The following is a 24,340-nucleotide window of genomic DNA, read 5'->3' on the forward strand; positions in this document are numbered from 1 at the left end:
CAGGCGTTTGGCTGCAGGTGGTCTGTGGTACGTCCTCGGTAGGGGAGGTGGAAGGCTCTCCGCGCAGACTCTCCCCGCGGCCTCTCCCCGTCCGCACCGCCGTGGTCACCCGCTGAGTGCAGCCACAGTGAGTCAGTGTTTCCTAGAGGGCCTCGGGTCTGTCACTGGGGGCCCCGAGTCGGGCATCGGAGCTCACCTCAGGAACGCACGTGTCATTGCTCCCTGATACTCTCCGTCGCGTGGTTCCCAGGCGGCATTCAGGGGCGCTGGCTCCTGGGCATCGGAGTTAGGACTCAGGAGTCTTCGTACTTCTCCCTCATGAAAATCGCCCCGGTGGCGCCATCTTGGATTGGGGACTTCTCGGGGTCATCCGCGGGCAGTTTCCCCGGTGTCCAGCGACGATCGGTCGGGTCCGCGCCGGTCCCCACTAGTGTTTGCCGTGGTGGGTCACCAGGTGTAGTACCCGTCTAGGTTCCCCGCATCAGAGGAAGCGCACTCGGTGCTCAGAGCGCCGCGCGTCCGCCGTTAGTCCGGGGCTCACAGCTCTTTCCTGGATTCCGCTGCGCTCTGCGTTTGGTAGCGCGCTCCGGGTGCCACTGCTTACCGGTGAGGTGTGTTGGGCGCTCCTGAGCCCGGCATTGGTTGGGACCGCTCCAGTCACTCGGGACCTCTCGCTTCAGTCCCTGGGCGCCGCCATTTCAGGGGAGGATCTGCCGAGGTCGTCAGGGGCTGGCGCGGGTACACCCCGGACACGCCGCGCCTCTCCGAGGCCCCCAGGCGGTCCCGGGAGTCACACACAGCAGCCGGAGGTGTTAGAATTGCGCGGTGGTGGTTTTCATCATCAGTGCGACGGGCAGCTGACCGGAGCTCTAAGGGAGCCCGTCCGCCATCTTGGCTAGGTTAGCCATGTCCCCTTGGTACCCTCGGTATAAGGGGGGGCAGGGCCCATCACAGTGCGGGCCACCTCAGGTGCAGCAGGTTCGAGGAGCTTGGGTGGGCACAGGCGGATCGTGATAGGTTGCTGAGGTAGAGGGGTGGACACTGCCCTCCGCGTTTCTGAGCTAGGCCCCGCTCCGAGCCCATGCATGCAGGGTGGCCTCAGTGTGTGCCCAGAGGTCCCGCTCGGCACAGCAGTAGGTCCAGGCAGCAGGACACAGTCCACCTGGGCGGCACAGCAGGGCGCAGGTCGCACAGGCGAAGCCGGTGGGCAGGGTTGCAGGATGGTGGTCCCCGGCAGCAGGCCCAAAGCCGGGGACTCGCGTAGAAGTGGCCGCCGGGCGTCAGGGGGGGCCCAATCTCGGTCTATGTAGCCGGCGCAGGTGGGGCCCAGCAGGATGGGGCCAGCCTGAAGTGGTGGGCACTCGCCTCCCGAAGCCCCGACTGGGCCAAGGAACAGCAGCAGAGGCAGCTAGGCTGGTACAGCGGCCTCGGAGTCTGACGCAAGTCAGCCACAAGTTGCGGCCGCCATCTTGGGTCGAAAGGATAGCCGGGCCTCGGAAGCCAATTGCGGCGAGTAGGGATCTGGAGGCAAGCAGGGAGGCGACGAGGGAGCTCCGATGGCCAGTGGAGCCGTTCCCCCAAGTATAGGGGCAAAATCGGAGAACAGGCAATAGGATCTATGTCTGTAAAAACAACGAGGGCCGAGGAGCCGCCTCACAGTGCGGCCATTCCACTCGGCTGCAAGCCACCCTAGGCCCCCAGATGATAGTGCGAATTATGGCACCTTACATCTCACCGCTCGCCAGGGTGCATGTAAATGGTCAACTCACGCAGCCCATCTCCATCCTTAGGGGTACCAGGCAGGGCTGCCCCCATCACCCCTACTGTTCACCCTTGTAGTGGAGCCACTTGCTATTATGATACGCCGATCACCTGACATTTGTGGTATTACCCTTGGGGGCATTGAACATAAGATTGCCCTCTTTGCGGACCACCTACTGCTTATCTTGTCTGATCCGTTACACTCGCTTTCAGCGATGCATACCCTGCTCCAGACTTATGAGCAAGCCTCAGGGCTTAAAATCAACCATACGAAATCATGGGCGCTTAACCTCACAATCCCGGTTGATGAGATTGTGACCTTGCAAGCCCTCATTCCTTACCAATGGGCGACCATCTCTGTAAGATATCTTAGTCTTAATTTAATGCCGGACTTAGCTACCTGGTCCCAAGCTAATTGGCAAGAATACAAAAACTCAGTCATCACTGATCTACGAGCATGGAAAGCTTTGCCACTTTCCTGGTTGGGACGCCTTAACACAGTTAAAATGTCCATTCTACCGAAGATTCTCTACCTATTCCAAACTTTGCCAACGCCCATTCCAGAGCACCAGATTCAGGGGCTACAATGCAAATTGACCACCTTCATATGGGGGGGAGAGAGACCATGATTCTCCAGTAAAATGTTAATGCTCCCGCGCGATAAAGGTGGCCTTACCTGCCCTAATCTAATAGAAAATTATTGGGCGTCTCATCTTCGCTTTATACCAGAGTGGGCGGCATGGAAGAGTGAGAAGGTGTGGTTCCACATCGACAGGGCGGTCACCTGTTGTCCTCTCGGGGACCATGCATGGTTGCCTCGGGAAGCACCTCACCACAGTGCCTACATGGCGGTGCCTACTAAAATGGTGCTTGAGATCTGGGACAAAGTGGAGGTCCCTAGGGGCCTCACTTCCTTCCAGTCCCCGCATACCTCAATTGCTCGCAACCCGCAGTTTCCCCCTGCGTGTCATCCACCCTATTTTGCAAACTGGACAGACAAAGATTGTAGAACGATACTCGACTTATTCTTGGGGACAGACATCAAAACGTTTGCTCAATGCAAACAAGAATTCCGGCTGACAGAGAAGGACAGTTTCCAATATATACAACTCCAACACTGGCAACAGGGATCCTCCTTATCGCAGGCGGCCACACAACTTTTCACACCATTTGAACGGCTGGCACGTACATTTGGCACCTCCAAGGGATTAATCTCTCTCATATACTAGGTTCGCCAGCACTCACAACGCTTGCACCCTCACCCATACCAACAGGAGTGGCAGTCCATTTCTGATGCTGACATTGCCCCTTCTCAGTGGACACGCCTGTGGCGTAACATTCCCAAAAATTTCCATAGCACCCCCCAGAAGGAATCTGCCTATAAGATAATGACTCAATGGTACTACACTCCCTCTCGGCTTCAAGAGATGTTCCCCAACGTGTCTCCCCTGTGTTGGCACTGTACTCAATCAGTTGGGGATTTTATACATATTTGGTGGTCGTACCCTCTCCTTGCTACCTATTGGAAAGAAGTCCTCAGCCATATTAAATGGGTGATTGGGTACCTACTGTCCAAAAGTCCTCTCACAATCATTCTGGGCCTTAGGCCGGTGAACCTGCGAGCCATGACCCGCCAGGACCGGCATCTCAGTCTCCACATGCTAGGTGCCACAAAACAGACTATCGCCCTCTACTGGAAGAAAGCAGAAACACCTTCCATAAATGTGTGGTTCACCCGCCTATAGCACACAGTGACAATGGAGTTGCTGACAGCGCGCGCCTGCAGCTTCGGGACACTAAATTTACAAAGCTGTGGAAGCCGTTGGTGGACCATTTGGGGCGACTGGAAAATGCTAGACTACAACCACCAAGACTCCGAGCCTTACGGCTTTTTGATGATGCAGTCCATCCCACTGACCCAGAGAGCTTTTGGAATACCACTGACTGACCACTCTACCCAGCACCCCTATACACACTCCATGACTTAGACATCTTACTTCCTGACGCACAGGTCATTACTACCATCCTCGACCTTGCCCCGCATATTACCAGAGACAGTATCTGGTGTAGCCAGAGCAGTGCCTCCCAGTGATGTGAAATGCCTCGGGAAGTGTAGTAAGGCACCACAACTTCCCCCCCACCGCATCAATCCCCCCTCCCCCCACTATCCTTTCCCTATCCTCCACCCCTCCCTATTGGTTGTTTCTTCTTTTTCTTTTAGTTTTAGTTTTTCAATTTTTCTCTTTGTTCATGATGAACAACTAATGGGTACAATAGCGATATCGTAACGCAGTAAAGGCATGTTTAATAGAGGAAGAGTTCTACAACATCGGCACGTGGCCTTGCGCTGTGGAGGTTTCGCTTCTACCACTGGACAATTGGAACTCTATGATACTAGTACTAGAGACTCTTACACCTGACACTGTCTTATGCTAATGATGTGATCAACAGCAATGTGTAAGGCGGTTCCATCTGACTTACTAGGCCCTCTGTGCTAACAATGCCTGAGATAGTGTATGGACCATAGAGTCTTGTTCTTATCCCTGAGTATTGCCTTGAAACATCTGAATAGTGTTGTACTAAGTACTGCGTTGTGTTTTTCTATAAATGCTAATAAAAACGTTCTGAAACAAAACATTGATTTTTAATATATATATAATTAAATATAGTGAACATTAAATATATTAAAAAAGAACAGAAATATAGTGTAAAATGAATATATTTAAATCATTTTAAAATATATATAAATGCTATACTTATTTTAGAAAATGCACATATATATGTATGTTTATTTAAACATATGTAATACGCACAATAAAGTACAAAATAATGAATACTCTGGAAACAATTTTAAAAACATACCTATTTAATTACACATACAAAATAAAATAATATAAACAATTACATATTACAATAATAGAATTTAAAATGCACATAAAATCATAATAATATACAACTAAATATTCTAAATAAAACTATAAAATTGTAGAAATAATACATGAGGGGTAACATTTACTATTCCCACTCTAGTCTGTACAACAGTATGGAAAGCATTAGACTGAGGAGGGGTAAAATGTACTATTCCCACTCCAGTCGGTGCAATAGTAGCGAAAGTGTTGAACTCAGGAGGATTTAAATTTCCTATTCGTTATCCAGTTGGTGCATTAGTAGGTAAAGTGGTGGATTGGGGAGGGGTAACATTTACTATTCCCACTCCAGTCGGTGCAACAATAGGGAAAGGGTTGGACTCAGGAGGGGTAACAATTTACTAATCCCACTCCAATCTGTGCAACAGTAGTAAAAGTATTGGATTGCGGAAGGGTCAAATTTACTGGTCCTAGTCCAGTCTGTACAACAGCAGGAAAACGGTTGGACTCAGGAGGGGTAATAATTTACTATTCACACTCCAGTCAGTGCAACAGTGGTGAAAGTGTTGGATTGCAGAGGGGTAACATTTACTATTACCACTCCAGTTGGTGCAACAGTAAGAAAAGGGTTGGACTCATGAGGGGTAATAATTGACTATTCCTACTCGAGTACGTGCAACTGTAGGGAAAGTGTTGGATTGTGGAGGGGTGAAATGTTCTATTACCACTCCAGTCTGTGCAACAGTAGGGAAAGCGTTGTACTCAGGAAGGGTAAAATGTAGTGTTCCCACCCCAATCTACACAACAGGAGAGAGAGAGTAGTTCACTTCAAACAAATAAAATATTTTCTCAACTACATTAAATACCAGAAAATATAAATATTTAAATATGAAATATACAAATATATATATATATAAAAGTACATATTTGTTACAATATTTGATAAATATTTTAAATTAAAACAATTATTAATAGAATTAAAATAACACACTATATTATGACAATCATAACAACCAACAAATATTTATTTTTTATTTATTTATTTGAACTTGTATTGCGCACAGCTACCCTCAATGGGTTTCCCGGCGCCAGGGATAGATAGAAGAAAGAGACAAGCAAAAGGCCCAGACAAAACTGGCTGTGCAGGGATTTAATTAAACAAAAGAGTCTTCAGTTTTTTACGGAAAGAAAGAAGATCAGTTTCAGCTTTCAAAACCGTCGGGAGGGCATTCCACATCTTTGTACCAAGATAAGAAAATGAGCGGCTGCCCATTTTAGCCAGTTTAATTCTTGGAACAGAGAAGTCGCCACTAGTGGAAGATCTTAAAATCTGACCAGGCTTATAGTCTTGAACCAGGTTCTGCAGATATTTAGGGGCAGAACCCTGCCTGATTTTAAAAAGGAGGCATAAGGTTTTAAATTTTACACGTTTCGGGACTTTAAGCCAATGAAGGTCACACAAAGCCTGAACTGCAGAAGATCTCCGAGGTACATTACAGAGTAGACGGGCTGCCGAATTTTGCACCACTTGAAGTTTATTTATAGTGGCCTTATCGGCTCCAAGATAAAGCACATTCCCATAATCGATACGAGAAATTACCAGAGCCTGGACAACAGTTCTCCGCGTAGAACAAGGCAGCATCCACAAGATCTTTTGCAACCATCTTAGAGTGGAAAAACAGATAGCAGCGACCTTTGTTACCTGCTGTCTCATAGAGAGCCTATCGTCTATGAGAAATATAATGTATTTACAATTAAAACGCATAACACAATCAACACAAAACATAAGTAACAAACTTTAAAAAAAATAAATCAATATTTTTAAATTAATATAACTTAAATAAGGTCCTATCCTATACCACTACAAGCTAAGCAACACATACCTAAAATATATCTTGCACATCAAAATAATTACGTATTTTACATCATTATTAATCAATAAATGATTAATAGTAATGAACTAATAATAAAATAATTATATTGAATTAACCTTGCACTTTTAATCCCTACAAATGCAACAACACACACATAATATATAAATAAAACATTTCTTATTTACATAACTAATTAAACAATTAATAACATTTAACTAATAATAAATTAATAATACTTAATTAGCTTCCCACCCTTTACCCCTACAAAACCCAACAACCTGCACCTGATTTATAGCTTAAAGAATATCCAAATTACACAATTTACATAATTAATTATCAATTAAATAATTATTAATAATTAACACTCATTATTGTTTATTATAATTAATTTCCTCCCCACACTTGACGCCTACTTAAACCACAACCAGCACCAAACATATGAATAAAAATTGTATTCAATTAATTACACAATTTACATAATTAATTCTCTATTAAATAATTAATAATAATTACAAATCCATTATTAAATAATTATACTTAAATTACTGTCTACCATGTACCCCTACAAACCCCACAACCTGCACCTAAAACCTATCGGAATGAAAATTACATTAACACAAATAATATCAATTAAATAATTAATTATTAATTAATAATAAATAATTTACTTCTCACCCTGTACCCCTATAAACTCCACAACCTGCAATGGTACTAGAAATTACAATAAACTATTACATTAAATTAAATAATTATGCTAAAATGCTTATAAATAATTAAAAAACAATATTATTAACAATGATATTCTTGTAAACAATATTAACAACATAGATATTTTTAACATCGCTATTAGCAACTTATTTTGACATCAATATTACGTACCTTAAACTTTTAATGTTTGGTAACGATATTTTTGCACACGATATTTGTGCATCACGATATTTGCAACTCGATAATTTATTTTCGATATTTTGTCTGAATATCGTGCCCAACTCTATATGGAGATATGTGGGGTAATATGTTTTTTTTTTCTCCGCCTTCAGCTTAATTGGAAGCACCAATTAATGTCTTTAGGTTAATCAAGCGTGATTGTTTCAAAGGATTATTTTCCTTTCAGTGAATTCCATCCATTAAATAGGATGCAACCAGTAGTTATTTCTGCTAATTGCAAGCAAGCCTTCACTGCTTACTTAACTGCACATGAGACAATGGCGATGGAGGAGCTACCTTCGTTGTTGAGGCACTCACAGCTTACAGACATGATACTTTTTATTCCTGGGTGGATATCCCTGCAGTCAATGCCACTACAGGAGCTTTCAGAAAAATACAGTGAGAATGCAGTTTTGACTGCATATAGGCCTTATGAATATTTAGAAATACCTTTAACTTATCAAGAACATCGTAATTGGCTCCATGGCAACCTCCCAAATACAGTTCACAATGTCAGACTGGGTCCCCTCAGTAATGGCGGGGCAACCTGGCCAGTCTTAGCAGGCTAAGCACCTTATCCTGATGCACAGCGATTGCAACAATGTGAATTGTTTATTCTTTTTAACCATTTAGTTAGACTGAATCATTGTTTGATGTAGTAAGTTTTGCATAAAATCACCACTTCCCCAGTGAGGGCTCTTCAAGCTGGAAAAGCTCAGTTAGCTATGCCTGCCACTATTATTGTTAATGCCATTATGGGTAAGGTCCCTGCCAAGCATGAAGAAATTCTTGTTCGGATTGCTCAAAAAACAAATCTGCTTAAGGCAGTGTTTTCCCATGTGGGATTCCCATGATAAAGTTAGAATTCTCCTGCTTGGAATGGTTCCCCTTATTGAGGAGCGTAATAGGTAGGGTACTGTATTTGCAGCAAAATACAACAACACACATGAAACTACGTGAATTAGAGTTTTACCCTAAGTCCTTAAACAGATTATAGCTGAACATGGAGCAGCTCCTGCCCTATATTTGGGCATGAAACATATTGGCAACTTTGCCACAGTGTCCTCAATTATTTTAAGTAATATTAAAGGAGAGGCATCTTCTCTTGTGATACGTCAGCAGCTCGCTACAGTTCCACTAGTAGACCAAGAACGCAAGCTTCCTAAAAGAATTTCTGAAACCTATACATCTATAGGTCATGACAATCTGTAAACCAGGCCTAATAAGCCCTGAACCTTAAGGCAAATCTGATGCTGATGTTATCAAGCAGACACCCGAGTCTTCTAAAAAGCACTGAGATAAAAATAGAGCAAAAACTAAAGCATGGACTGGATCTCCTCAACAGGGGTGTTCCGAAAAATGATACCATCTATGTAAACAGCCTGATAGGTATCCGTATACTGATACACATCCCTCTTGTTCCTTTCCGGACTCTCTTTATTTTATTTTTATTTTATATGCTTCTATAGCGCCTGAATAAATCCCCGAAGGGATATCTTCGCGCTTTTGCTTGCTAAGGGAGGTCTACATCACCAGTTCACTTTCTAGGGTACACAAACCATGTGCAGATTAACTAATAGTAAAAAGGTAAGTCTTGAGGGTTTTACGAAAGGATAAGTGGTTAGTGATTGTTTTAAGTTTAGGGGGAAGGGAATTCCAAAGAGCGGGTCCTGTGTGCGCCAGAGCACGGCCTCCCTGACGGGCCTTTTTTATTTTAGGAACCTGTAGTAAGTGAAGACTACTAGATCGTAAGGATCGGGTTGGAACATAGGGTTGGAAAACATTGGTAAGATACTTGGGGCCCTTGCCTAACAGGCATTTATGAATAGTACACAGAATTTTAAACTTTGTGCGTTGTCGCACTGGCAGCCAGTGAAGATTAGCTAGTAGAGGACGGGAGGGAGTTCTAGATGGAGCATTAAGTATTAACCTTGCCGCCGTATTTTGGACTACTTGCAGTTTTTTTAATTGGCCTTCATTAGTTGACAGAAGAAGGCCATTGCAGTAGTCCAATCTACTAATCACTAGTGCCTGGACTAGGGTTTTCCTGTGGCTATCCGGTATATAGGGAAACACCCTTTTCAGAAGTCCAATGGCCCCAAAGCATGTGCCAGCAACTTGATTGACATGATGTTTAAAAGTCAAGGCTTGATCGAATAACACCCCTAAGTTTTTGACAGTCTGCTTTGGGACAGGTACTGGTCCTAGTTCTGGGGGCCACCATTCTCCAGACCACAATGTTGTTGCTTCCCCAAACAATAGAACTTCCGTTTTGCCTACGTTGCATTGTAGGCAATTCTCGGCCATCCACTTTGACACAGCCTTCATGCCTTCTGCGAAGGATTTTTGCAGAGCAGGTGTGAAAGTCTTGAAGGGGAACAGAAGCTGGGTGTCATCGGCATAGGATATCGGGGTAAACCCAAAGGACCTCACTAAGTCGGCCAGGGGGGCCACATACACATTAAATAATGTGGGGCTAAGACAAGAGCCCTGTGGCACCCCCCTGGTGAGCTCCCTGGAGATGGATTTATGGGAGCCCAGCCTGACTTCTTGGGAGCGGCAGGAAAGGAAACTTTCCACCCACGACAGAGCAACACCTCCCAGCCCTACATCCCTCAGACGGTCGAGAAGCACTTCGTGAGACACCGTATCGAAGGCAGCAGACAAATCCAGCAGCACCAGAATCATAGACCCCCCACTATCCAGTGTCATCCTGATGTTATTGGTCACTGCTAGTAGGGCCGATTCGGTGCTGTGGTTTGGCCTGAACCCAGATTGTGAAGGGTCCAGGCCTTCTGCTGCCTCAAGATGATTCGATAAATGGGTGTTCACGTGCTTCTCTGTCATCTTACCGATGTAGGGTAGGAGGGAGATGGGCCGAAGGTTCGAAAGATCTGTCCAGGGAGAAGCCGCTTTCTTCCTTATAGGGTTTACCACCGCTATCTTCCATTCCCTCGGGACATGTCCCTTTGCTAATGAGGTATTCATTACGGACTGAATGGAGGGCCCCAGGATGGAAATCAAAGGGGCCACCATTTTGGCAGGAAGGTAGTCATTGGGGGAGCCGGTTTTCATATGGTTAATAAGGAGAGGAAGATCCAAATCACTAATAGAAGGAATAGTAAGAAGTGTCTTTTTAATCTGTGCCTGGGGTATACATGTGGGGGGGGTCTGAGTTACTGTGCTTTGGGAAGCAATAATTTTGTTATAGATCAAATTAATTTTGTCCTCAAAAAACTTGGAGATCTCATCACACAGTGTCTGTGAGGCAACATGTGTGATGTTCAACAGAGCCGGAGCACAAAATGGCCAGTTTAGTCCCATGTTTAAAATTGACATCTTTTTACACAATGACCTTTAACAAGCTTTGCCCGTACATGATTGCCTAATTAGAAAAGGTTATGCAGACAGCACATTTCTTCATAAACACTTTATCAAGATGTCTAATATACTCCATCCCAGGCTAGGAACATTGAGCATGATAGTCTTGTTTTGAGTTGTCCGGCTTGAGACATCTCCGAGTTGCAAAGACAAATAAATCAGTATTACACCTCTGACACAGTGAGATTGCAACAATGGTTTTATTATATAAACAACCTCTTAGCTTTATGCACTAGAGGGGCACTTCCATTGATTATCCTGGTCACTGTGACTGAGATGCAGGTCAGCGGATTCCAGTTCCTGTCCTGCTGACTGCGGCCTACTCTACACCAAATTGGCTGCCTGATGCATCATACACAGGTATGGGGTTTTGGCTGTCCCAAGTGATCTGGCAGAGGGTACTCTCACTATGCTCTAGACAGTGTAGGTAGGATTAGAGTAGAAGTATTCATATATGTTATATTATATAATCGTATCAACACGCAACATTGCTGTGATGGTTGAATTGTTCATCTTTTTCACCATTCTTGTAATGCTGGTAACTATGCTTTGTTTCCTCCTGCTAATTATTACAGCTCATGTTTTGTACAAAAGAATACAATTACTTCAATAAGTATTTGGAAAGCCAAGTCATACGCTTCTTGTTTGGCCCTCTGGGCATGCCTGAGTAGCAAAAGAAAGGGTAGATCTGTTCCACAATTTCCTTGGGGAATCAGAGTGGTCATGTTCTGAAGTTGCAGGTACCATCTGCTACCCTTTTATGGGTAAAGGTCTGGATGGGGCACTGTATACTAGCCAGGAATCAGGACAACATATTCAAAGGGTATGGATGACCTCAGTTCCAATAGTCTGACATTTATGTTGTCCAGATCCATAGTTCTACTTAATTTGCATGAACCCTGCAATGAGGTGCCACTAAGGTTCAAGGTCAGGTACTTATTTGATGGGTCTCCTGAGAAGTTCCGATGTATGCCCAGAGCCCCTAGTCACATTATATGGAGACGTCCATGGTGTTAGAGATTAATCCTCCTAAGCTAAATAGGAAAACCTTTTTTTGTATGTTGCCGATTCAAGCTTTAACCTTTAAAGGATCACCCCATTATAGTTCTTACTTTCTTTGAGTACCATTCATTAGATATGGCAAATGCAGCACCAGTGGCTATACCACTCACTTGCAGACATGCAGTAATACAAATGTTACAAACCCAAGGTAACCTCTCTCAGGGGGAGATAGAAAAACACAAACATTTTTCACTGAAGGTGTGGAGCCAGCCAAATGCAGAGCTTATGAACCTTTTGAAACATACAAATTGGTTTCAAGGTGCTCTACCACAATGTAGAATGGCTCTACTCCATAATGAGGGAGTGACCTGGCCAGTAATAGCCAGCAATGCACCATTCCCATCTTTAGGACAGTTTACAGCTCCAGAGCTCGGTGCTCTATACTAAGGCCTAGTCAGACTATACAGACATCCAACACAGTTCACTATGCGAAAATCAAAGCAATTCCCGCGATGACTGTTCATGCTGCGCAGTCACATACGGCAGTGTCTGCAATAAGTCCAATATTATTGCAATAATGTGTGAGGTTCCCACCAGACAGGAGAACATTTCATTCTGGATTCTACAAAATACAAACCAGCTTGAGTAAGTGTTTCCCAATATTGGATCCCAAGATAAACATAGAATTCCCACAATGTGCCTGCCACTAGGGATGGCTCCCTGGTATATGAATGTGTCACATGGGTTACAGTTGTTGATGCAATATATACCATAGCATGTGGTACACTATCAATTCTGTTTTGCCTGAAGTGCTAAAACAGTTTAAAAAGTATTATGGGACTTTGTTTGCCTGTAAAGTCAAAGGGAAATCCCTGGAAGTACTACTTTTTTTACTCACTTTTGTTTTGTATACCACATACATCCATAGAAAACCTAGTTATAAAAGGAAATATTGAGTTCCCACACTAAAATGTAACGTTTACACTCTTCTTTATTTGTTCATAGAACATAGATGAAGACGTTATTTATCACACACAAATTAAAATTCAGAAAAGAGTAAACGAGGCAGAAACACGAACCCACGTCTCTGCAGAACATATCCGGTTTAAGGAGAGTGGGTCTCAAATCTAAAAGCATATTATTCCTCGCTAGGAAATGATTATCTATTCAAAAAAGCAAACTCCAAGGTCTGATGCACAGAAGCTCGAAAATAAGAAATAGAAAACGAAAATAACATAGGACTGGCAGCCCACTTACACAGTCCAAAGGCCCTCACCCAAATTGAAAAGCACAATGGGAGAGTAACACCAGACAATAGTACTACCCAGGTGCCCCACTACAAAGATATAGTACCTGGAGCACATCAGCAAAAAAGCTAGGATATTAACCTCAGAGTGGTATCCCCCCCGCACTTCACTAGAAGGAAGAAGGATACCCTATATCTTGAAAATGGTGACCCCAAGAATTGTCCTGTCCTGAAGAAGGTGTTATGTTATCTATGTTTTTGACACCGAAACGCGTCGACGCACTGGTTTGAAATAGAATCCAAGCAGAGCCCCGGGAACAACAGATATTCATAGATTTCTGATACTGTAGCTCCTACAAACGAATATAGAAAGGCTTTTTGGATCAAGCAATTACGTAGCAAGAACATCCTGAGCTACGGGTAGAAAGGGGTTTTGTCTTATTAACTGATGTACTGTGATTCTGTGATCATTAGGTTTTCTCTAAGTTTTCCTTTGGGATTCATTGATGTATTGTGATTTGTGTAACGAATAGTTTTTTTTTTAAACTTTATTTAATCTATATGTAAGTGATGAGTTTTTATGAATATTGTTTCCACAAGAGGATGCACTGTAACTGTGACAATGTTTTATTATGTATGCTTTCAGGAAACTTTTCTGAATTTTAATTTGTGTATGATAAATAACGTCTTCATCTATGTTATATGAACAAATAAAGAAGAGTGTAAACGTTACATTTTAGTGTGGGAACTCAATATTTCCTTTTATAACTAGGTTTTCTATGGATGTATGTGGTATACAACACAAAAGTGAGTAAATAAAAGTAGTACTTCCAGGGATTTCCCTTTGACTTTATTGTCTACTGTACCCTGTTCCCTGGAACTGAGTGGGGTCTTCTCTCTTTCCTTAACTTTGTTTGCCTGGCCAGACTTGGGGATTAGAATAATTGGCAATTATGCCACAGTTGCCTCAATTATTTTAAGTAATATTCAAGAGGAAGCAGTAGCATTGGCAGTACGTCAACACAAATTCTGTTAGTGGATCAAGAGTGTGAAGCATCAAAAATTATTGTGGTTACCTATACAATTATAGGCCACTATAATTTGGGAGCCAGACCAACTAAACCACAATTTAAGGGTTATGCTGAAAAGAATAAATCGAATCAGGCACGAGTCTTCTAAAAAAAATGCTGGGATAAATAAATAATAAAATAAAGAAAAGACAAAGTCACAAGGTGTTTCTACCCAACCTGAGTCCACTGAAAAGCATTATTATTTGCAAAAAACGTGAAACACTTAAACAGCCTAATAGGTATCTGTATACTGATACTCGTCTTTCTTGTTCCTTTCAGGACTCACCCGAACAAACATTCAAACAAAAGAGGCCAATCAGAGCGCTGTCCAGAGGAGTCAATGAAAGCCAAAAAGGGCTCACAATGCTCGTCTGACGTCATCATAAACAAGGAGGAAAAATATCCACAACAAAAGCCTCAGTTCAAAAAGAAGAAAATAGAAGGTATTTCTGCTAAATATGCTACACATATTGGTGGTCATTTCTTTGGAACAAGGAGTGGGCACTGACAGCGGGTTAGGGCTCTAAGCAGATTATTTGGTTTGGACATCCAAATTGAGGAGTATGCACCGTGTATGATTAAAGTAATTTGTTTGGGAAAATTTGACACTTAAGTATGAAATTCTCTTGGCTGAAAGGGATTGACCTTTTGAGTTTGTTAGAAATGTCCTAAAAGGGAAAGATGTAATAAGACAGTCTTTCTCTGTCCTCGTTCCTGAACCAGTAAAACAAGCACATGCCACGGAGTGGGATTTTGCACAACCTCTGGCATTATACTGCAACCATGTACTCAATTAGGCATGAAGATAAACTTCCAGTTAGAGAAATTCTAACACAGCTAGAATATCAAGGCATCATTGAACCTTATATCTCACTAATGAACAATCCTTTTCAAATGGCTGTTTTTTTGCCAAAACATAGCAACTGAAAGCAAGGATTTAACCGCATTCACTACATTGGAGTCTCGGAAAAGTTTATGTTGACATCCTTCAAGGGTAATAGAATAGCCCTGGTCTGTTCCCTGCCCTAATAACATCAATTTTACTAGAAACTGAAACATAAGCATTGCCCTATGTATGACATAAACCTTCTGGATGATGCCTTAAACACACATTTGGTCAAAGAAGATCGCATAGTTGTGGGGTTTGCTGAACAAGGATACAAATTCCCAAAAACAAACATTGCCTAGCTCAGTGTCCTGTTCTTGGGATACGAGCTATCAAGCAAAGTCTAAAGCTTAGCACCACATTTCTTAGAGAAATGCGCACTCCTAGAACCACCAAATACAATATAAAAGCTACAATCACTTTTGGGCTTTCTCAACTTTGGAAGAACATACATACATGATTATGCCCAATGGGTAAAACTGTTTTATTACTTAAAACTTCCAGAATTCTCAAGCACACATTAGACACCAGAACATACATAAATTCCGAGAACACAGCAAACAGACATGCTTGAATCCAGACATTTACACACATGTGTAAACACTTCCAATTTGGTGGTCTGCATATTTGCAGGGGCCACAGACTACACATACATCACTTTTAATGAAAGTGATACTATACTCATTGTATATCAATCCATTTATATTCATATGATGGAATGCGTTTTGTACTTACAGAAAAAATACTGACTACAGGCCGGACAGCCATTATAAAGGATAGATCGTTGGCTCAGGGGAAACGGATATCGTGGTTACTACCATCTCAGCCTTAGAGGCTGTTATAAAGGCCAGAGCTCTGAATTCAAAACCTTACATCTTAGATGGTTACAGTGGGCCACCCTTTACCAGCTACTGAGGCAGACTGTCTTTGACCCTACACTTCAAACACAATAATTCCTCCAATATAAACAGAACACCCTGTGCCCAGTGACATTTTGCCTCTTGACCAATATGACTTCAAGGTCTATACTGATGGTTCAGCCCAGCCTGCTGTTGAAACTAAATAGCAATAATCAGCAGCCTGTGCCTCAGTACATGGTGAAGTGAGGAATAAAGAATTCAACCCTCTAAAAACATTTACGCAGACTTTAGGAGATTGTCCCACTCAGCTGGCTAAACTCAAAGCTCTAATTCTGGAACTGCCGATCCTGAATTAGTCTCACTCATAGTGTGCGATTCGTATTACTTTTCCCAGTCTTTATTGAGCACTTGTACTATTAGCACCTGAATGAATCCAGAGACTCAAAAGGGAATGCTATCAAGCATAAATTGCTTTGGGGAGAAGTGACGCATCTGAAAGAATGCTTACCACGGGCTCATGTAACTCATACATTGAGTTCACAAACGTGTTGGAATACATGTTGCAGGGAATTCACTGGCTGGCGATGCAGCAAAATCAGCAGTTCAGAATGCTGTGGTAGCCGCAATTACTCAATCTCATACAAGAGTGGATGGAGATATCATGGTAGCTGTCAATGCTTTATGCAATGATACACTATTTCCTAAACAATTTCCAGCAAAATATTCATACATATTGAGTGTCCAAAACATACCTTTTGCTTGTATTCCCAGAGTGGGGACCGAGTCATCCTAAATTCAGACCGCAAGCTAGAAATATTCATAACTGCTCATGAGGGTTTAGCATCTGCCCATGCTGATGTGGCCGACACAGTACCATTACTACAGCAACGCTATTGGTAGCATGGTCTTTACAATCAGACTAAGCAGTATGTCCATAGTTGTGATATTTGTCAACAAATTAAAAGTTACACCACAGCTCGCCTACCCCAGACACCTCTCCTAGTTTCAAACAAAACATTGGCTTGTGCATATCCTCTCTAAACTCAAACAGTTCCTTTAAATTCATTCTTTTGGCAATGATCATGTTCTAGATTTTTATGGTTGTAGCCACTGAGATCGGCTGACACTTGAACTTTTATAAAATATCTGCAAGTCTTCGTTGGGGCATGTACAGCACTTGCATTCCATTCAGACCAGGGAGTAGCATTTGCCTAAAAGGCTTACAAGGATACCATGAGCACCCTGTTTGTAGCCATGCATTATTCCTCGCCCTATCATCCTGAGGAAAATTTGATAGTGGAGAGGAAAAACTGTGACTAAAACATTCTTTAATAGCTAGGGTATTAGGTTCAGGTTGTAGTTGAATCAATCATCTGTATGAGGTCTAGACAGCTTTAAATAATCTGCCTCAAAGATCCTTGAGCGGCCGGACTCCCAGCAAAGTTCTGTTCGGTGTCCAGATGTTTGTTCCAGACCTTGATAATCCTGCACAGTGTTGTCAGATATGCCTTTTGAAATCAATGAATATTTCAGTGTCCTTAGATGAGTAAGGAGCTCCTATAACAAACAAATCAAGAGAGCTAAGGTGGACTATTTCAGATCCCAACTCAATTAAGCTGCAAATTGCCCCAAGAAACTTTTTGAACTATTTAAACAACAATCGGTTGAAGCACCAAACCACTTTGAGTCTGAAGTCAGCCCTCCCTCATGAGATGATCTGGCCGACTTATTCACTGAGAAATCAAGGCTATCCAATGGGACTGCGCACCCGGCCCTATTAGATAAGATCAAACTGATGAGTATGGGCATCGAAAACAAGGCCTTCTGGGACATCTTTACCCCCTCAATGAAAGAGACATTAAAAAGGTTCTTCAGAGTATTAACCCATCAAATCACTTCAGTGACCCGCTGCCACCTTCCATCTTCAAAGAAATCAAAGATGTCATCTCTCCCATCTGAACAAAGATTGTCAATGCATCTCTGTCAAAAGGAACGATCCCAGAGGGCCTAAAAGCAGCTCAGGTAACACCTATTCTAAAAAAAACTACAGCAGACAGCGGTAAGCGTCACAACTTCCGCCCTATCTCTAACATCCCCGCACTAGCCAAACTCCTAGAAAACTGACCTCGTAATTCCCGCGCTTGACCTTTCGACTCCGCGGATTCCCTCAAACTGCTTCAAACAACCCGGCACGCCGAATGCGTTTCCTGGTTCATCGAGTAGCGTGTTGCTATTGGTTAATATTGTGATCATGTGACTCATGGACATAAAAAACATACGTTCCGTCGCCTGACAATCTGTGATTCTGAAAATCTGGATTTGTGTAATCTTTCTGGACTCGAGAATTAAAACTTCGTCGAAACATGACGAATTTGGTATCAAAAGACCGAGAATGATGAGTACATCATGTACATATATTTTCAGCATATTTGAGTGACGATTTCACCTCGAAATCGTCATTTGCGTTCTGAACCCTTGGCTTCCATTTATGTGTTGCCCTTTACATAGGCCTTAATCCAGTTGAATTCAATTCCACAAGGACACATACTCCTTAATCGACTTTTCCATGACCTGTGCAAGTTGGAACCATTGCCCCAGGCCGAACTTGTTAGGTCAGTTCCCCTCCCAGTGGCCGAGCAAGATAGCATCTAGGCTCAACAAGCCATAAAACCATTTTAGCGCGCACACCTGCCATATCTTGCTCACATCTGTCTCTACTCTTTTGCTTCACTTACTTTATGATGGGGAGGTGCCTGTTTTATTGGGGGTCCACCGATATCTGATGAAATGTTGGGCCTTGCCAGGTGATTTGTTGTAGGCAGCACGACGTGAAATATGTACATGTCATCATGACTCTGCTTTTCTTTTGTAAACCAATACCTGTAAATGACATACTACAAATTCGAAGAATGTTTGCCTGAAGCTGAATATTCTGTATAAAGAGAGAAGCCTGACTTTGTAAATTCGAGCAGTCTCCTGAGAATATACTTCCCCGTGTTGTACTTCTAGGACACTTGTTACCTTGGTTGCAGCCAATAAACTAATCTTTGACTTCACCTAGAAGACTCTGAGTTTCTGTGGTCTGGATCAGGAAGAACCCGAGGTCTCTGGGTGTACCCTGACACCACTGGGTTACCGGTGTCTGTGCCGGTTCTGAAAAACCCAGTACCTCAGCTGGCGCCCAACGTTTGGGGCGATTCCAGTGGTACCAGTCAGCCAGAGGATCGTGTGGAGCTTCGTGTGAAAATTCCAGAGGACGGCCAACCACCTCATTGACCCCTGCATGTTGACGTGGTCCGAAGGTCTTTGCTGCGAGGTTCCCCGCTTCCCGACGGCTACAAGGACTGCTGCCCTGGCTATCGCCCTGATTTGGACCCTTGAAGTTTGGTAGAGCGAAACACTAAGACGAGTCTTCTGGTGACGTCATCGATATTTCAGTTAAGTATAAGTGGAGCGTCTTCCAGTCCTTAGTTGGTCTTAGTCTTGGGTATCCTTTGGGATAATTTGTTGGTACTTGCAAGCACCAAAACCGAAGGACTCGTGTATTCACGAGAAATATCGTAATCAATAATCCTTTGAAGTCTGGAACTAGACTAGAGAGCGAAGATGCCTAGTCTTAGACTTGGAAATTTGTTTTGTCTTGGTTATAATAATAGGGACTCCCGATTGGAGGACTCATGTCCGCTTCCTCCGGTTGGAACTCCAACTTACGAGCTATATGTGAAACATGGGGTAGGCCCCATCACCTACAACGAAGTATGGGTTAAATACACCAGGAAAGATGGCGTTTTAAAATGGCCCCAATATGGTAGCTTTGATACCGAAATCCTAGATAACCTTGAAGTTAAACTCTTTAAAAAGAAAGCCCGTCCGGCAATGTTTGACTCTTTCCGCTTATGGCGTAAAGAAGCCAAACAAAAAGAAATCAAATTAGCTTAGAAAAATAAGAGAGAAGAGGGACTCTCAGTAATGCAAGCTGCTATACAGTTTAAAGACAATGAAGAAAAGCAGATGAGTGAGCAATTGCACAGGCAACGTAAAATGGCAGTAGACAAATGCTATCCAGTTTTGCCGTCTCTTCAGCAAGACGCAGCAAAAGAGCGTGAAAAAGACCCATTAATGTCGCATTTACTAAATTCACCACCCCCCTATGAGCAAAATGCCACGGCACCCCCGCAACCTTTAGTTGCGCAAACTACGCCTCCTGTTCTTCCACAGCACCCTCCAGCTGTTCTTCAGCTGACTCCTGTCCCTATGGTGCAGCCTGCTTCAGGCCCACCAACCACACTTGCTTCACCTGTGCTTTCTACGATTTCGCCTAATGTACCTTCTACTTCTCCTAATGCTCCCTCTACGATTTTGCCTAGTGCTCCTTCTATTTCCCCTGATACCTCTTCTGCTATCTCTGCCCCTGCCTTATCTCACCCCATTTTTCCATCCGTTCTTCCTTCAGTTTCACCTTCCATTCGGCAGAAAATGGCCAGCACTGTTACTAACCTTCTTTTACCTCTTTTCTGGTCGCCTACTACGACCCCTAACATGGGAAGAAGACAGTTGCGAAGTCGACTGCCTGATTATCAAGAGAGAGATTCACTGAATAGTTTAGCACGGAAATGGGTCATGGACACTGTAAAATATGATGTACAGTCTGTCATGGAAGTCTTCCATCAATGGGAAGCAGCGACACAGAGATATGTTTTCGAACAGGTGTGTGTTTTTCTTTGCGAGGATTTAGAAGACAATGATCTGGAATGCATCCCGCAAGAGATGTGTCGTGTACGGTTTAAGTTCGGAGAGGGTATGATTGTAGGTCCAGATGTGGAAAAAGCAGTTGAAATGTTGTTATCATATCGGAGTAAGGGAAGCAGTTCTGGGTCACCATCTGAATCTAGTACATCTAGTAGGAAAAAGGCGCGACAATACCCTATGAGAGAAGTTCCCCCACAATGGAGAGAGGGTGACACGACTGCTGTCCCACCTATTCTGCCACACTTTCAGCATGTATGGGTACATGTCCCATGGAAGCGAGCTGAAGTTTTAGCACTCAAACAAACATTACCTGATCCGCGTAAAAATCCTGCAGGGTATTACAAAGAGTTGTCGCAAACTGCTGGGTCATGTATAATGAATTTAGCCGATATCGATATGCTATTTGGGAATGTTGTTCCACAGCCTTTATGGGGTAAAATTCGTCATATAGATCATGATCAAGAATTAGGTGACTCATGGGCTAATATTACTGCTGCAGATGCCCGACAAGTTGGTGGTGCCAAGCCTGAGCCTTTGATAGCAGAACTCCCTGGTAAAATAGTAGATTACATGAAAACGATAATGCCTGCAATACGTGTAAATTGGGATAAATTGTCCGCATGCAAGCAGAAGAAAGAAGAAACAGTCTCGGATTTCTTCACCAGATTTGAAGAAACATTCGTTGACCACAGCGGTCAAGATATGACCACAGAATGTGGTCAGAGATTGTTTGTCGATAAATTCGTGCACAATCTGCTTCCAGAATTGTTTCAAAAGTTAAAGGATTCAGAAAGTTCTTGGGCAGTCTCATCTTCAGCCCAGATATTGGCTACTGCACAATATTACGAAAATAGAGACAAGGATGGGAAAGATAGAGTAGAAAAGAAAACTAAAGAACTAAAAACGAAGGTTTTGCTACAGCAAGCCTATCCGCCACGTGGTGGTGGTAATCAAAATAATAATGGTCAGAATCACTACCAAAATACGTTTCAGCAGCCTCAAGAATATCAGAGGAACTCGCAAAGAGTCGAGTATACTCAACCCCGTGACAAGAGGGTCATTTCAAGTATAATTGTCCTATTACAACGTGCAAATGAAGTTTCTGGTGTGAAAGGTCGTGGCAGTCAGCAAGCACCTAGAGGTAGAGGGCGTAGAACCGCCCCTCAGAACGCACGTCCCCTTCAACCACAAAACTCTATGAACAGGTTTGATCAGCAAAATAACGTATCTGACAGGACAGCTCAATACTACGTTGATGATTACTATACAGAAGATGAGTATTTGGAGAATAATGATTGCTAGGACAGCCGTAGACAAAGAGAGGGAGTGGTTTCTGTTCCAGTAGATCAGAGTGGACCTTACGTTGAGGTGATTACATCAGGTGTGTCAGAACCTTTTCTGTTGGATACTGGTGCTACAAAGAGTTCTATTATGCACTCCAAACTCCCTGGCGCACCTTTGTCTGGCGAAATGAACGTTTCTGTAGGTTTTTCTGGCGCCCCAGTTAGAAATCCAATTTCTGACCCTTTGTCCCTTTCTGTTGGTCCTTGTGAATTAGAAGCACCCCTTATTCTGACAACAGGTTGTGGCGAAAACTTGCTAGGATTGGATTTGTTAAAAAGATTGTATGCGACTTTGTACTGTTCTCCTTCAGGAGTACAACTTACTTTAGGTAAGAAAGTGGTTTCTCCCATGTATTTGTCGAGGGATAAAATTCCTGCAGAATTGTCGTTTCTCCCAGATATTCTTTGGGCCACTGGTCCAAATGATGTGGGTCTTTTAGAAATTCCACCATATGTTGTAACATTAAAAGCCAACGTTAAAATGCCACGAATTCCCCAATACAAAATCTCGAGTGAAGGTGAAAAAGCTTTACTAGCTATTGTTTACGAATTGATTAAAAAGGATGTGATTGAAGAAACACGAGGAAATGTTTGCAATAGTCCTGTTCTGCCTGTTTTAAAACGAACTGACCCTTCTAAGCCACCTGTGTACAGATTCGTGATTGACCTTAGAAGGTGAATAAAATTGTTGTGCCACAATTTCCAGTTGTACCCGACATTACCACATTATTGACTATGATTCCAGCCTCTGCCTCTTGGTTTTCGGTGATTGACCTGAAGAATGCTTTCTTCAGTATCCCAATTGCTGAGGAGAGCAGGGATATTTTTTCCTTCAGTTTAGGAGGTCGAAGCTTCCGCTTTAAACGCGCTCCTTAGGGCTACTGTGAAAGTCCAATAATATACAGTCAAGCGCTAAAAACACAGCTTGATACGATTATTTTACCTAAAGGTGCTACTCTTGTACAATATGTGGATGATTTGCTCATTGCTGCAGACACTAAGAAAATTGGTAAAAAGGCCACGTTGACATTATTGCGTCATCTGTGTGATCTGCATCACAAGGTGTCACTTTCCAAACTGCAATATTGCCGACAAGAAGTGACCTACTTAGGTCACCTCTTATCGAAGGAGGGAAGGAAACTGACCCCAGAAAGAATTCAGGCAATAGCGAAATTGAGTGTGCCAAGAACCCAGAGAGAAGTGCGTGCTTTCTTGGGCATTACATCGTACTGTAGACAGTGGATTCCTAATTTTTCGTTATTGGCCAAACCCTTGGTGGCATTAACGTGTAAAGGTACACCCGATCCTATTCCTTGGTCTGAAGAGTGTCAGAAAAGTTTTCTCGAATTACGCACAGCATTATGTTCGGCTCCTGTGTTAGGTACCCCCAACTACAGTAAGCCTTTCACATTGTATGTCCACGAGAAGGAGGGCTGTGCATTGTCTGTGTTGACTCAGTTATTTGGAGGTAGGCAGCGCCCATGCGCCTATTTTTCGTCAACTTTGGATCTGGTAGCTAAAGCATTGCCAAGTTGTTTAGGAGCCACAGCAGCAGCAGCTGTTTCTATTCGACAGTCTGCTGGTCTAGTAATGAATAATACACTAATCGTGATGGTCCCGCATGCAGTAGGCACATTGTTAAATAGAACCAAGACACAGCACTTAACTAGTGCTCGACTGTCCAGTTACGAATTGACACTGCTAGCGAGCCATGTGCACATAAAAAGGTGCAGTACCTTAAATCTAGCCACGTTGTTACCAATTGCAGAGGAATCACATGCTTTAGAACAGCACGATTGTTTTCTCACAACAGAGTAAGAGACAAAAGGGAGAGTAGATTTATTTGACACTCCTCTTGCTGAATGTGATGGTACATTATGGGTGGATGGTTCATGCTTCAAGCTCCCAAATGGTAACGTGACTGCAGCATATGCTGTCACGACTTTGCACACAGTTGTTGAAACTGCACGAGTACCACATGGTTCAGCTCAAGCTGCAGAATTAGTTGCACTCACGAGAGCATGTGTATTGTCTAAAGGAATGAAAGTGACTGTCTACACTGATAGTCAGTATGCGTTTGGAGTGGCTCACAGTTTTGGACGATTGTGGAGAGAACGTGGGTTCCTGACTTCGCATGGAGCTAAGATTCAGCATGGTCAGTTGGTAAATGAGCTTCTTGAATCACTGACCTTGCCCCTGCAAATGGCGATTGTGAAATGTAGTGCTCACAAGAAAGTGACTGATGATATTGGTCGTGGAAATGCATTTGCTGATGAGATCGCTAAAGAAACGGCAAAGAATGTGATGAGCCGAATGTATGTTGTAGGCCCCGAAAGATGGACTGGTGATGTTGGAATATGTGAGGACACGATAG

The 24,340-nt window shown here is 43.1% G+C and overlaps 1 protein-coding gene and 1 long non-coding RNA gene across 7 annotated transcripts in view; one reads left to right on the top strand and one right to left on the bottom strand.

Annotated features, from left to right (window-relative positions):
- LOC144791766 (uncharacterized) overlaps positions 1–14,565 on the top strand; it is a 373,064-nt gene extending 358,499 nt beyond the window's left edge. The window contains exon 5 of the long non-coding RNA XR_013602465.1: positions 14,408–14,565. This is a non-coding gene — a long non-coding RNA (uncharacterized LOC144791766). The remainder of the gene's footprint in view (positions 1–14,407) is intronic.
- The window catches only part of LOC144791764 (disintegrin and metalloproteinase domain-containing protein 28-like), a 3,516,669-nt gene that overhangs the window by 598,904 nt on the left and 2,893,425 nt on the right, over positions 1–24,340 (bottom strand). The gene's annotated exons all lie outside the window — the stretch shown is intronic.

This window comes from Lissotriton helveticus, chromosome 11 (assembly GCF_964261635.1).
Source record: "Lissotriton helveticus chromosome 11, aLisHel1.1, whole genome shotgun sequence".
Classification (NCBI taxonomy): domain Eukaryota; kingdom Metazoa; phylum Chordata; class Amphibia; order Caudata; family Salamandridae; genus Lissotriton; species Lissotriton helveticus.